Source organism: Aethalodelphis obliquidens, unplaced genomic scaffold, assembly GCF_003676395.1.
Source record: "Aethalodelphis obliquidens isolate GAN/ISIS:26980383/991018 unplaced genomic scaffold, ASM367639v1 scaffold20, whole genome shotgun sequence".
Lineage (NCBI taxonomy): Eukaryota > Metazoa > Chordata > Mammalia > Artiodactyla > Delphinidae > Aethalodelphis > Aethalodelphis obliquidens.
The window spans coordinates 6,183,371-6,197,743 of record NW_020837964.1 but is presented as its reverse complement, the minus strand read 5'-3'; the positions used below and the strand labels follow the sequence as shown (position 1 = coordinate 6,197,743).

The 14,373-nt window shown below is 43.6% G+C and overlaps 1 long non-coding RNA gene across 1 annotated transcript; it reads right to left on the bottom strand.

Moving 5' to 3' along the window:
• Window positions 1-8,897: 8,897 nt before the first annotated feature.
• On the bottom strand, window positions 8,898-11,033 carry LOC113627327 (uncharacterized). The gene is made up of 3 exons (XR_003435518.1): window positions 10,864-11,033; window positions 10,244-10,420; window positions 8,898-9,280 (listed from the first exon to the last, which is right to left on the bottom strand). It is a non-coding gene; the product is annotated as an uncharacterized LOC113627327 (long non-coding RNA).
• Window positions 11,034-14,373: the final 3,340 nt, after the last annotated feature.

Here is a 14,373-nt window from a genome sequence, read left to right as displayed (position 1 = left end):
TTATCCTCTTCAAGCAAACACGTGGTCGAGCGCTGGGAGCTGTGGATTGTTGGAAAGTCTATGGGCTGCCAGCAAATCGTTCTCTTTGCTGCTTTCTTTTCCATCCTGATGACAGAAAGTTTGCTGAGACACAAAACCCTGGTGCAGGTTTCTCTTCTCTGCACCCCACAAAGAGCTGGAGTGTCTGAGAAGGATTGGGGACCAGCAGAGCTACCCTTTGGTGTCAGTTCAATACTAACAGTGTTGTTGGTTAGTCAAGTTGATTTTTCCTATTCGTTCAACATTTGCTTATTCAGCAGATAGATATTAAACTCACAACATCGTGCTTCCCAGCGCATGCTCTGGGGCCATACTTCCTGGGTTTGCATCCTGGCTTGCCACTTAGCAGCTTTGAGGCCTCCGACAAGTTTTTTAACCTCCCTGTGCCTCAGTTCCCTCACTGATAAAACGGGGATAATGAAAAGATCCATCTCATAGGGTTGTTGTGAGGATTAAGTGAGTTAATATTTCTATATGTTAACTGAGAGTCATTCTTGGCACCTGATGGGCACAGTTTAAGTTTGCTGTTGTGTTAATACTGTCAGTCAGGCACATTGCTAGGCGGCAAACATAGGTGCAGGGAATGAGGCTGGTAAGGACCTGCCTTTACAGAGTGCACCTTCCCTGGCGAGATGGGAAGTGTACCAGTTCTCACCAGTCTGACATTGAATTTCCCCAGGGAGAAGTGCAGGGAGAGAGACATACAGGGTGCAGTAAGAGTGGGATTCAGGTGGATCTGGCCCACTTGGGGCATGTCCTGGAAGGTGTCCCTAGGAGGTGACATGTTTTGGGCTTCCAGTGTGGCTGAAGTACGGATAGCTGGGGGGTGGGAGGGTAGGGCAGGGGTGGGGAAGGCACAGAACTGAGAAACTGGGTAGGGCCTCAAACAGAAATTGTTCCTTAGGAATTCTCAAGCTTTAATGAACTTCAGAATTTCTCAGAGATGCTGCTTAAAGATGCAAATTCCTGGGACCACCTCCAGAAGCTGTGATTCAGATGATCTCTGGTGGACTCTTCACTTTCACAAGAATCTTGGGGTGGTTAACATAGTGGATTCATAGAAGATAGTGTCGACAGCACAGCTAGGCCATGTTGAAGATGTCTGTTTTTATCTTAATCTTGAGAGAACTGGGGAACTATTCAGAAGTTTTTTATGGTATAATTGTGGTATAATTTACATACAGTTGAATTCGCATTTTTAGGTTCTATGTGTTTTAGCAAAATATACAGTTATGTGAACATCAGCCTATAACAATCGATATATGAAATATTTCTTTCATCCCAGAAGTTGTCTCTTGCCCTTTTTGTCGTCAAGCCCTTCTTCCTCTCCCTGCCCCTGGCAACCACTGATCTGTTTTCCTCCATAGACTTTGTCCCTTTCTGAGTGCCATTTAAATGGAATCACACAGTACACAGCCCTTTGTGTCTGACTTCTTTCGCTTAGCATGATGCTTTTGCGATCAATCCATGTTATTGCATGTGTCAGTAGTTTATTCCTTTTTCTTTATGAATAATATTAAATTGAATGTGTGTACCACAGTTTGCTTATCCATTCAACAGTAGATGGACATTCAACTTATTTCCAGTTTTTGGAGATTGTGAATAAAACTGATAAAAAACATTCTCGTATAGGTATTTATGTAGACATGTTCTTATTTCTCTTGTATAAATACCTAACAAAGGAATTGCTACATTGTATGGGAAGTGAAGTTTAATTTTTAAGAAACTGCCAAACTGTCTTCCAAATTGGCTGCACCACTTTGCATTCCCACCAACAGTGAATAAGAGATGCCATTGGTCTATATCTTTACCAGCACTTGGTATCATCAGTTTTTTTTTTTTTTTAACTTTAACCATTTATTATGGTTTGAATTTGCAGTTCCCTAATTGCTAATGACGTTGAGCATTTTTTCATGTATTTATTTACCATGCATTCATAGCTCTTCTTTGGTAAAGTGTCTATTCATATATTTTGACTATTTTTAAAAAACTGGATTTTTTTGGTTTTATTCCTATTGAGTTTTGAGAGTTCTTTATGTATTCTAGCTACAAGTACTTTATCAGCAATGTGTTTTGCAAATATCGTCTACTGTTCTATGTCTTGTCTTTTCATTTTCTTTCTTCTTTTTTTTAAATAAATATAAGTATTTATTTATTTTTGGCTGCGTTGGATCTTCATTGCTGTGCGTGGGGTTTCTCTAGTTGCGGCGAGCGGAGGCTACTCTTCGTTGTGGTGCGTGGGCTTCTCATTGCGGTGACTTCTCTTTGTTGCAGAGCACGGGCTCTAGGTGAGTGGGCTTCAGTAGTTGTGCTCATGGGCTCTAGAGTGTAGGCTCAGTAGTTGTGGCTCGTGGGCTTAGTTGCTCCGCGGCATGTGGGATCTTCCTGGACCAGGGATCAAAACCATGACCCCTGCATTGGCAGGCGGATTCTTAACCACTGCACCACCAGGGAAGTCCTCATTTTCTTAATAGTGTCTTTCAGAGAGCAGAAGTTTTAAATTTTATGAAGTCCAATTTATCAGTTTTTTCTTTTATAGTTCATAGTTTTGTGTTTTATCTAAGAAATGATTGTCTAACCCAAGGTTGTGAAAATTTTTTCTTATGTGTTTTATAGTTTTAAGTTTAGGTCAATGATCCATTTACATTTACATCTGTGACCTAGTCTTGAAATGTGGTATAGGTCAAGATTTTTACTACTATACCGTTATTTAAAAAATTAATTGACTGCATATGTTTGGGCCTATTTTGAGAATTCTATTTTATTAATCCAAATGTCTATCCTTTCACCATTACCATACTGCAGGGGTTGGCAAACTATGGCCTCTTGGCCAAATTTATACTTCTGCCTGTTTTTGTAAATAAAGTTTTATTAGAACACAGTCGTACCCATTTATTTATGTATCATCTATGGCTGTTCTTGTGTTCTGGTTCTGTCCATCATCTGTGTAATGGCAGTCAGTTTATATAATTTCCATGGATCTGTTTCCCCATCTGTAAAATGTAAAAATTCTTTACCTATACTTTGCCCTGTCCACCTAATAGGATTTTTGTGATGATGTATATAAAATATATCTATATATTATGAAATATGAAGTCATGAAGGGCTATAACTATAAATGGCTGTAAAATCTAGAGAATTGCTATTCTGATGATGGCAGGTTACAGGGTTGATGGGGAGACATCCTCAGCTCTGAGAAAGGCAGCACCCTGAGGGCTGATGGTGTAAGAGAGGAGCCTGGTAGCTTTCAATATCCTCTTTCCAAAATCACAATCTTATATTTTCCAATGCCTTGCTTGACACCCTTCATGGCTTCCCTTTCTTCTCAGGGTAACTCTCACCTCTCTTTATATCTTCACCTCACCTCTCCTTACTCCCCTTCTCACCCTCTGTGCTTCAGCCATGTGAGCTTCTTTCCTTAAATGTGCTAAATGCTCCCTCTTGTCTCTCAGGCTGGGCATATGCTGTTGCTTCTGCCTGAAATATGCTCCTCCACCCCTGAGTATCGTTAAATCCCACTTACCTTTCAGATCTCAGCTCCACCAGAAAATCCTCCCTCTTCCCCTACACCTACGTCAGTCACCCTTTTATGAGTTCCTATACAATCTGTGCAAATACATTCTGTTTAATACCATCCTTGCGTAGTACTGTTAATTGCTATTTGTCTCTGAAATATATTCTAAAGCCATATATAAATTATAAAATATTTCAATATGAAAAATCCATTACACTACTCTGTGTGTGTGTGCTTCTTCATCATGTCCTGCATGCTAACGTCTCTCAGTCATTGAGAGCTGGGGACTCGGCTGACTGTCCCGTACACCTTGGTCGATAAATGTCATTGTACACCTTGGGAATGTTCTCCTCCCATGAGCACCTACAGCATGATCCTGAAGTGAGTGTGTTTGGCAATATGTGTTGTTTCTTCTGCAAGAGTCTTTCTTCCTGCCATGTATGCTTTGCGTCCTGGAGAACAGTTCTGACTCTAGTAACTGGGGACAGGTTTGCAGGTGATGTTACTGGACCTGCCCCAGAGAACCCAAGGAAGAGTATCACATTGGAGGCTATCACACCCTTTTGACAATGACTGGAGTTCACGGCAGAGCAAATTCAGGGCAGAGAACAGCAGGTGTTGTGGGAAGGTTGCCCTCTGACATCATGACAGCGCTATAAACGCTTGGGAGGATTGTCTAACAATAGATTGAGACCAGCCACTGGAAGAAATTATGGATGGGTGGCAAGTCATGATGTATGGAATTTGAGGACCTCTTGCATTGTACAATTCCAGGCCACAAACCCAAATGAACTCAATACGGTGTTGATGTAGTTACCACTGTCATTCCAGGAATATGTTCCCCCATGCTAAGTGGATACAAGTGTGTGTCTATAATGGCATCAAGTGCACTGCAAATAATTGATTCTTTGTTTATTTTTCTCTCTCCCTCTCCCTCCCACAGATTATAAACTCTGTGAGGGCAGATCTCTTGTCTATCTTATTCACCACTGTAGTGAATGCTGTGGTCTACCACCCATTTTCCCCTTCAGGAATTAGGTATTCATTTCCTGGCTGCCGGATGTGTTGCCCGCTGATGGCTCACAGCTGGGTTCTTCCCTGGGCATTGCCCTGCCTATAGGGAATTGCCTTGTCCAAGATTATGCCCCCTCTCTGTGACCAGCCAACTTCCAATGAGTCATAGATGGTGGTGTGTGTGGGGGCGGGTATACAGTGTCCCCCTTGCCTCAATTTGGGACAACTCTGAAGGGCCCACCAGTCCCAGATTGATTGACTGAGATCATGCTGCAACTGCATAACAGCTGAAATTCTCCCTGTCTAATCTAGCTTCTCCTCCTCCTGCATGGGCTTTTTTTCTGAGAGTGCTCCCTCATAAGCTTCCTGCATACAATTCTGCATCTTAGAATCTGTTTCCTGAGATATCAAAGATATCCCCTAGAGCTTGACCCTTTTCCAGCCTTGCATGGTCTTGTAGGTCCTCCATTTTATTATCTGTAAAATGATACAAATTTATCATAAAAATGGAGGTTCAGTGCACTTCTGTGACTTGCCCAAGGCTGCCCACATACTATATGCTGTGCTGGGAAAACACCTATTTTAAAGGGTTGATGGTTTAAATGAGAATGAAAAAGTAACTATGAAGTATAGGTTCTCATTAACTGCTGGTGTTCTTTTTCTAAAGGGTTAGAAGTATCCCTGCAGAGTTCGAGGAGAAGGGAAGGAAGTTTCTAGAGAAGCATGCATGGTTTGCACTTTCCTGTGATGAAGCAAGATAGGGGGCCAGTTCTACACCCTTGTCGAGGGTGTAAGATGATTAAGACTCTCTATCCCTGCCCACGTGGTCTGTCTCCCTGTCAGTAGCCTAACTTCATAGAAAGAACCCTTCTTTACAGTCATATTTCATGTAAGGAAACATTAGCCTATAAATTAACTACTCCCTAAAGGCTCCTATTTCCATGTACTAGAATGCTTTTTTGTTGTTGTTGTTAGAAAACATTTTGACCACACACCTAGCTGATTATCAATGTAATTTTGCTGTAATCACATCTGAGGAAACTATCCAGCAAATCAACTCTGTCTGCTTACTCACAGAGAAGAGACTCAGATCTTTCAAATCAGAACATAGAAACAGGTGGCCTCATTCACAAAGAGGGATGCTCCTTCTACCACACAGCTTTTCTGTGGATAAATAGAGTGGATGTACAGGTCGAGAGGCACAGAGAATGTCTGCAAATTGATAGCAATTGTCTAGTCATTTTCCTCAGAGATTTCTGATGTAGGTGGTTTATGAAATACTTCTTTTTTGCCATTCCAGATACAAAGGTGAAAAAGATACTAGGCTGATAAGCAATTAAAGGTAGAGCCTTATTATTCACTCAGTCTTAAGCTTTTGAATTCAAGAGATCTGAGTTTGGATGCCAGTGTGCTGTGTCATCCTGGAAAATCTTTTGAATAATTCAGGTCAGGTTAGGTTATGCTATGGTAACAAGCCCCTTGAATCACCATGGGTTTACAGTCACTCACGAAAAGTCCTCTGCTGATCCAAGGCCTCTTCATGTCAGTTCTTTTCTAAGTTATGACTTAGGGTCCAGATGGTTCCACCTTGGTGCTCCATCTTCTCAACAAGCAGCCACTCCAATCTTTGTACCAGGGGATGTGAGAGCAGGGAGCACATACATCCATTCTTTTAAGCTTTGACCCTGAAGGACCACATTTCTTTTGCCACAGCACATTGGCCAGAACTAGTCACATGACTTTGTCTACTGCAAGGAGGTTGGGAAATGCTAGGGAACACAGAGGTACTGGGGGAACGATAAACATCTCTGCCATATGTGGGTCTCAATTTCTCTGTCTTCAAATGAATTCACCTATTAGTTCAATAATGCATGCATTAAGGAACTAGTACATGCCTTTTAGGGTTTAGTTATTGTGCTGAGCTCCGGGCATGTAGTGGTGAGCAAAATGCACACCTTCCCTGCCTTCACAGAGCTTCTGTTTTGTGGGGGTCAGAAGTGCAAGCAATCAATGACAGTAAGTGAGTGCTGCCACAGAAGTTGAGAGTACAATGGCAGTTCATGGTTGCAAGTACAGATCTGGGTTAATGACAGCTTCTTCTGGCAGAAGTATTACCTTAGCTGAAATCTGAAGGATGATGAAATGTCACCAGGAAGGGGAACATTCAGAGCAGAGAGATTGCCATTAGAAAGCCTGAGAAATGAAAGAATTTCTCCTCCTTCTCTACAATGGGGCTGGGAAATTTCCTTGAGATCATATATATTTAGAGTATTTCACAAACTAAGTACTCTATATGCTTGTAAGTGTTACCGTTCAATGCTCAGTGCAGAAATTTGAGTACAATGCCCGCTACTAGACAGAATCAACTTTATGGACACAGAAGCTATGGCAGTCAGGTGTTGAACCCAGGCAGTCAAACTTGTGAGTCCAAGTTTTTAACCACAAGGCAACACTGATTGTTTACAAAGCAAGTTGGAATGCAAGTATAAAACATATTATTATAGGGATAACCATGAACTTGATGCAACTTATACTTTCATAGAAGAGTAAATGATATACAACTTAGTAACAGATTGTTATGTTCTGATTAGTTATGACTTAGGTTGAAAGTAATGTGCACTTAAAACTGGGCACTGCAGTTAAATCTACACGACTGGGCCAGGCAACTGACCTGTTGTCCATAGCCAATCCAGGGAGAGGGGAGTATTTTCTTTAGACTTAGTAGATCATGTTTTCCTAGGTCCAGAAATCATCCCTATTTCTATCAGATTCAGCCATGCACCTGCCAATTCATAGGTGAGACAAGCATCCCCACCCTATCCCCCACTCACTTGAGACTTCCAGAGAAGTAGAGCCAAGGGATGAAAGAGGCAGGAAGTGGGAAGGAATGGTCAGGAACAAAGTCTGTTGTGTCAAGGAGAAATTGGTTCCTTTTGCAAAACACTGACATGTCAATTTTCTACTCATCCCAACTAATTTTGCCTCCATCGTTATGTGGGGACTAAAATATTAATTTCATGAAGAAATTGTCAAACTTTGGTGCTCTGAAATAATTGGTGCATTTCATCAGCTCACACAGTTGGGAGAATGACTCGACAGAAGTCTGCCATCAGGCAGTCTCAGCAGAGAATTCTTTCATAACAGTCACTCGAAGATCCTGCTTGGAGATGCTGGTAAACGACCCAGCAATCGGGAGACATTGGAGCAAGCACACTTACCAAACCAGACAGGGCACAAAGGGCTTCACAACCAGGAAACGCACTCGCCGGGGACTTGGTCCCAGGCTCTGCTTGTGATTGGAAGTGCAGTCACCTGGCTGTGTGTAGCTGTGTCCAGTAAGGGGCTGTTGGTGGCGTTGCTCCACTAACTAGAAACCTCTTCTGCAGTCAAATTAAACACAGCCACAGCTTCCTTGTGATTCATGCCGGTTATCTCAGAGACATTTTATTGCAGAAATGCTTTTTAAACATTAATTATGCTGCGCATAATACGACCAAGTTAAAATATGGGCATATTATGACTTGTCTGTGGCTTTGGGGTGTGCTGTTTAATCCCTGGCAAGGGCTTATAGGAAGAAGGTGGGTTGGACCTTTTGCTTTGGATTTTCATTCTGGGGCATTCTGAGCCTGCACTCCAACGGTGGCTGCAAGAAGGTTTGGATTTTGATTGCTCACCCTGAATTAGCCTTGTTCTTCCCCCACACTTCCGTGTCTCCCAAAGGGACCACAAAGGCCCCAGATTGCCTGGGAAGGTCCCGAGATTGACTTGGGGACTCATCCTTCAATGACTTTCTGCCTATGCCAGGCACAGCCATCCTCTGTTCCCTTAATGTTGACACCAGTGGGTTCTGATTGGTGGCTTCACCATTTGTTAAATATTGTTAATATCACCCCCGGGAGGTAGGCGTTGTCCTCATTTTTCACATACGGAAAACGAAGCTCAGAAAACATGTGACTTGGCCAATATTTCATCTCACTGTTACAGGTAGTAGAGCTGGACTCCAGTCTATTTCTGTTTGTCTCTGTGCTCTTGCCTGAGTGGTTTTAAAACTATTATCTAAAGCAGTAGAAATCTTTCATTAGAGGCAATCTTTTTTTTTAAAAAATACATTTATTTATTTTATTTTTGGCTGAGTTGTGTCTTTGTTGCTGCACATGTTCTTTTCTAGTTGCGGCAAGCGGGGGCTACACTTCGTCGCGGTGTGCGGGCTTCTCATTGCAGTGGCTTCTCGTTGCAGAGCATGGACTTTAGGCATGCCCACTTCAGTAGTTGTGGCACTCAGGCTCAGTAGTTGTGGCTTGAGGGTTTAGTTGCTCCGCGGCATGTGGGATCTTCCTGAACGAGGGCTCGAACCCGTGTCCCCTGCATTGGCAGGCAGATTCATAACCACTGTGCCACCAGGGAAGCCCTAGAGGCAATCTTATATGGGAGTTCAAAGCGATAAAATGAATGCAAATCGTGCTGCCCTGGGTGGAGGAGGGGGTCACACTCAGCCCCCTCTCATCATTTGCTCTGGTCTGGAACCTCTCAGTGTAAAGATGATTGTCCTATTACTGCACCACCTCCTAGAGGGCCTTGAGACAAATGAATCCATCTCCTGCTGATTCTTTATTTGTGGAGCCATCCTCTGTTCCGGTACTCTCCTAAGCACTGGGGAAACAGCTGTGGCCCAAGTTGACAGCAGTCCCTGCCCTCTGGGAGCTTGCCTTCTCCCTGAGTGAATGGGGAAAATAAAACAAAGTGAGAAACGTATACTCTACATTAGACGGCATAAACACTATGAACTAAAGCAAAGCAGGACTGGAAGATAAGAGGCCTGTGGCAGAGGCAGTGGCACAATTTTCTACAGGGTAACCAGAAAAGACCTCAGTGGAAAGATGACATTTTGAGTGAAGGGGGCAGGCCACGTAGCTATCTGGGGAAGGACCGTTTCTGGACATGAGAGGAGCAAGTGGAGTGGCTGGTGCAATGGAGAGAACACCTAGAGCGTTTGAGAAAGGAGGCCAGGGGACTGAATCCCAGGGTGGTGCGAGTGAGGTCACAGGGGCCAGTATGAAAGTCCTGAGTGAGATGTGAAGCCATTGGAGGGTTTCGAACTAGAAGGAGACACAGTGTGACTTGCATCTTCACATGGTCCTTCTGATATCTGTGTGGAGAACAGGCTGAAGTTGGTGTAGAAAAAGTCCTGGCATAAATCAGGTTTGCTTTGAGAATGCTGTCTTGGGGGCAAATAGCCCTATATATTGGATTCCTTTCGTTTCAGTATCCCCATGATCTGTAGGATCCACTTCAATTTGAAAGTGAGTGTAAGATTGAAGGGAAAAATGAAAGCACATATGTGTGTGCACACTCACAAATGTGTATGAGAGTGTACGAGTGTGTATGTGAGTTTGTGAATGTGTGTGAGTGCATGGGAGTGTGGTGTGTATGTGAGTGTGAGTGGGTGTTTGGAGGAAGATGGGAGTGTAGACTCGCTGCCTAGGACTATTTGGGCGAGATCATGTGGCAAGGACACCCTGGAAAAGTGCTCTAAACCAGTAGAGTGAGGGTCAGCAGAGGGGCTGGGAGGCATTGAAAATCATGAGGCAGCTCAGCCTGAGCTCCAGTCTCCAGTTCCTGTCCCAGCATCCTTCTCCACCCGATGGCATCCGTTTTAAGGTCAATTATCTGACTCACCAGGGTAAAGGAGTCATTCTCTCCTGGTCTCCCTTGGCACCATGTCCCATGGCGAACTTCCTGTTTCTCACCATCTTGAACTGTGATGAGATGTTCTGATTGCCTGGTGGACTTATTGAAGGTTTTGACCACATCTGGTTCATTGTAGTAACTCCAGGGCTCAGCCAGTGCCTGAGACTTGGAAGAAGCTCAGTATTTACAACAGGGATATGTGTCTTTCTTTTCTTTTTGTACATTCCCATCAAAAGCATGTTTACATAGAAACCATGCCTGAAAGCTTGACTGCACCCACTGAATAGATTTTTTCTTCAAAGCTTTCTCAATGATCAATCACTAACCAGTTGGTTACATCATTTTGCCTGGTCAGTCTGATTTGATTGTAAATTTAGACGGTAGAAGGAGACTGCTTTGTGGTCCAGTAATTGGTCTCTCTTAATAGCAACATCGGATCTGAACTGAGTGGCAATGAAACAGCAAAGGATCATTGCTTAGGCCTGGTCTGAGCCTTTGATGATAGTGTCTGATCAATGGGGAGACTGTCTAATGCTCAAGACATACTAAATACTATGGGAGAGCTGAATAAATGTCCCTAAAAAGGAAGTGCAAAAAAGGACACTTACCATAGACTTGGGATGATGACCTCAGGCAGTCAGGGTGATAGAGCAGTCTGGTGGCAATTGGAGCCTTGGTCATCTTGGGCTGTAACTCCAGAAAATTCTCACTGGCCCATCAATGGGAGCATCTTGGACTCTCAAGGGGATCATTTGGGCTGTGGACTTCTGCAACTTCTGTGCACTGCCTCGGGAGCTGTTTGTAAGAAGGATGTTCTGTGCACATGACACAGCACAGAGGATGGTCCCCATGTGACTCACAATGGAATCTGAAGCACCAGAGGAACTGGATTAATAAGATTCAAGGCAGGAGAGAAATTGGGTCACATGCCATCCCAGGAAGTGGGAAATCACGCTGTCTGGCTCAGACACAGGAGGGGAGGGGAACCCCTGCTGTGGAAGGAAACAGGGCGGTCTGGATGGTCCACATAGGGTGGTGATTGTCACGTCTGCAGCTCAGGGGCTATCCTGGGGTGAGTGGGAGCACAGGGGAGTGGGAGGGTATGGATTGGAGTCAGGAGACTCATGTTCAAATTCTACCACTGTCACCTGCTTGCTATTTGTTATGAGCTGAGCACCTCAGAATGTGACTGTATTTGGAAATGGGGCCTTTAAAGGGGTAATTAAGGTAAAATGAGGTCATATGTGTGGGTCCTTATCCAGTCTGACTGGTGTCCTTATAAGAAGAGGAGATCGAGACACAGACATCCTGAGACATCCAAATGGTCTCTGTAAATGACACGTATTGTACAAATGATTGCCATGATTTACAGTTTTCCTTAGGATCGCACCACTGATTCATCACTCGTTCCATAAATATTATTGAGTGCCTATAATGTACCAGACACCACTCTTGGGGCTGGGGTTAAGCTGCAGAAAATAAAGACAAATATATCTCTGCCTTTCTGGAACTTTGCATTTAGGGGGGGATACTGGGTGGTGGCCAGGAGTGTGGGAGAATAAGAAACGGTACACAAGATACTAGGTAGAATATATGGTATACAAGAAAAGCCTGAATTCAATGGAGAAAATAAAAGCGGAGAAAGGGATAGGGAGTGCTGGGGTATGAGTGGGGAGTGGTGAAGAGTTTGTAAACGGTATGTAGAGATCTATCTGAGAAGGGGGAATTTGAGCAAAGACAGGAAGTAAACAATGGATCAAGCCACGTAAACATCTGGGAGAAGAGTGTCTGCAAAGAGAAAACAGCATGAGCCAAGGCCCTGAGGCCTGGACTGAGAAAGTTTCAGGTGCTTGTAACCCACAGTGCTCTGAATTAGATGGTCTGGAGCATGTTGGGCATTTCAGAGACTGTGTGATAAACATCTTACTTTATCACACGTGTTAACCCAAATGGTCATTATTAAGGATGGTACTGATAGACTGTGCACCTGTGATTGTGGGGTGGTTTTGGGAAGACTGTCTTCTTGTTTGCTGGGGAGAGGACTCAAAGGAGGAGTAGAACTAGCTCAGAAAGCCTGCAGAGGTCAATGAGCCTCTTCTCTTGGGCCTGAAACTCCTACAATCAGGCAGTAAATAACATTTCTCAGGGCTGAGAAGGAGAAAGAGCAGAGGGCCCAGGTGACCTGGAGAGCTTAAAACAGGGGCAGGCAGAAGTGGAGAGGCAGCACGTCCAAAGGGCTGCCTCCTGAGTGTGGAGTTCCGGAGTTTGGACCCAGGTGGCTAACAGGGTCTTGGTGCTCCAGCCTGGGGTCAGGCCTGAGCCTCTGAGGTGGGAGAGCCGAGTTCAGGACATTGGACCACCAGAGACCTCCAGGCCCCATGTAATATCAATTGGCGAGAGCTCTCCCAGAGATCTCCGTCTTAACGCTAAGACCCAACTCCACCCAACGGCCAGCAAGCTCCAGTGCTGGACGCCCTGTACCAAACAACTAGCAAGACGGGAATACGACCCCACCCATTAGCAGAGAGGCTGCCTAAAATCATAATGAGGTCCCAGACACCCCAAAACACACCACCGGATGCAGCCCTGCCCACCAGAAAGACAAGATCCAGCCCCACCCACCAGAACACGGGCAACAGTCCCCTCCACCAGGAAGCCTACACAAGCCACTGAACCAACCTTACCCACTGGCGGGGGAACACCAGAAACAATGGGAAGTACGAACCTGCAGCCTGCGAAAAGGAGACCCCAAACACAGTAAGTTAACCAAAAGGAGAAGACAGTGAAACACACAGCCGATGAAGGAGCAAGGTAAAAACCCACCAGACCAAACAAATGAAAAGGAAATAGGCAGTCTACCTGAAAAAGAATTCAGAGTAATGATAGTAAAGATGATCCAAAATCTTGGAAATAAAATAGAGAAAATATAAGAAACATTTAACAAGGACCTAGAAGAACTAAAGAGCAAACAAACAGTGACAAACAACACAATAAATGAAATTAAAAACTCTCTAGAAGGGATCAATAGCAGAATAACTGAGGCAGAAGAACGTATAAGTGACCTGGAAGATAAAATAGTGGAAATAACTACTGCAGAGCAGAATAAAGAAAAAAGAATGAAAAGAATTGAGGACAGTCTCAGAGACCTCTGGGACAACATTAAATGCACCAACATTTGAATGATAGGGGTCCTAGAAGAAGAAGAGTAATAGAAAGGGACTGAGAAAATATTTGAAGAAATTATAGTCGAAAACTTACCTAATATGGGAAAGGAAATAGTTAATCAGGCCCAGGAAGCACAGAGAGTCCCATACAGGATAAACCCAAGGACAAACATGCCAAGACACATATTAATCAAACTATCAAAAATTAAATACAAAGAAAAAATACTAAAAGCAGCAAGGGAAAAACAACAAGTAACATATAAGGGAACTCCCATAAGGTTAACAGCTGATTTCTCAGCAGAAACTCTACAAGCCAGAAGGGAGTGGCAGGACATATTTAAAGTGATGAAAGGGAAGAACCTACAACCAAGATTACTCTACCCAACAAGGATCTCATTCAGATTCGACGGAGAAATTAAAACCTTTACAGACAAGCAAAAGCTAAGAGAATTCAGCACCACCAAACCAGCTTTAAAACAAATGCTAAAGGAACTTCTCTAGGCAGGAAACGCAAGAGAAGGAAAAGACCTACAATGACAAACCCAAAACACTTAAGAAAATGGTAATAGGAACATACATATTGACAATTACCTTAAATGTACATAGATCAAATGCTCCAACCAAAAGACATAGACTGGCTGAATGGATACAAAAACAAGACCCGTATATGTGCCGTCTACTAGAGACCCACTTCAGACCTAGGGACACATACACACTGAAAGTGAGGGGATGGAAAAAGATATTCCATGCAAATGGAAATCAAAAGAAACCTGGAGTAGCAATTCTCATATCAGACAGAACTTTAAAATAAAGACTATTACAAGAGACAAAGAAGGACACTACGTAATGATCAAGGGATCAATCCAAGAAGACATAACAATTGTAAATATTTATGCACCCAACATAGGAGCACCGCAATACATAAGGCAAATGCTAACAGCCATAAAAGGGGAA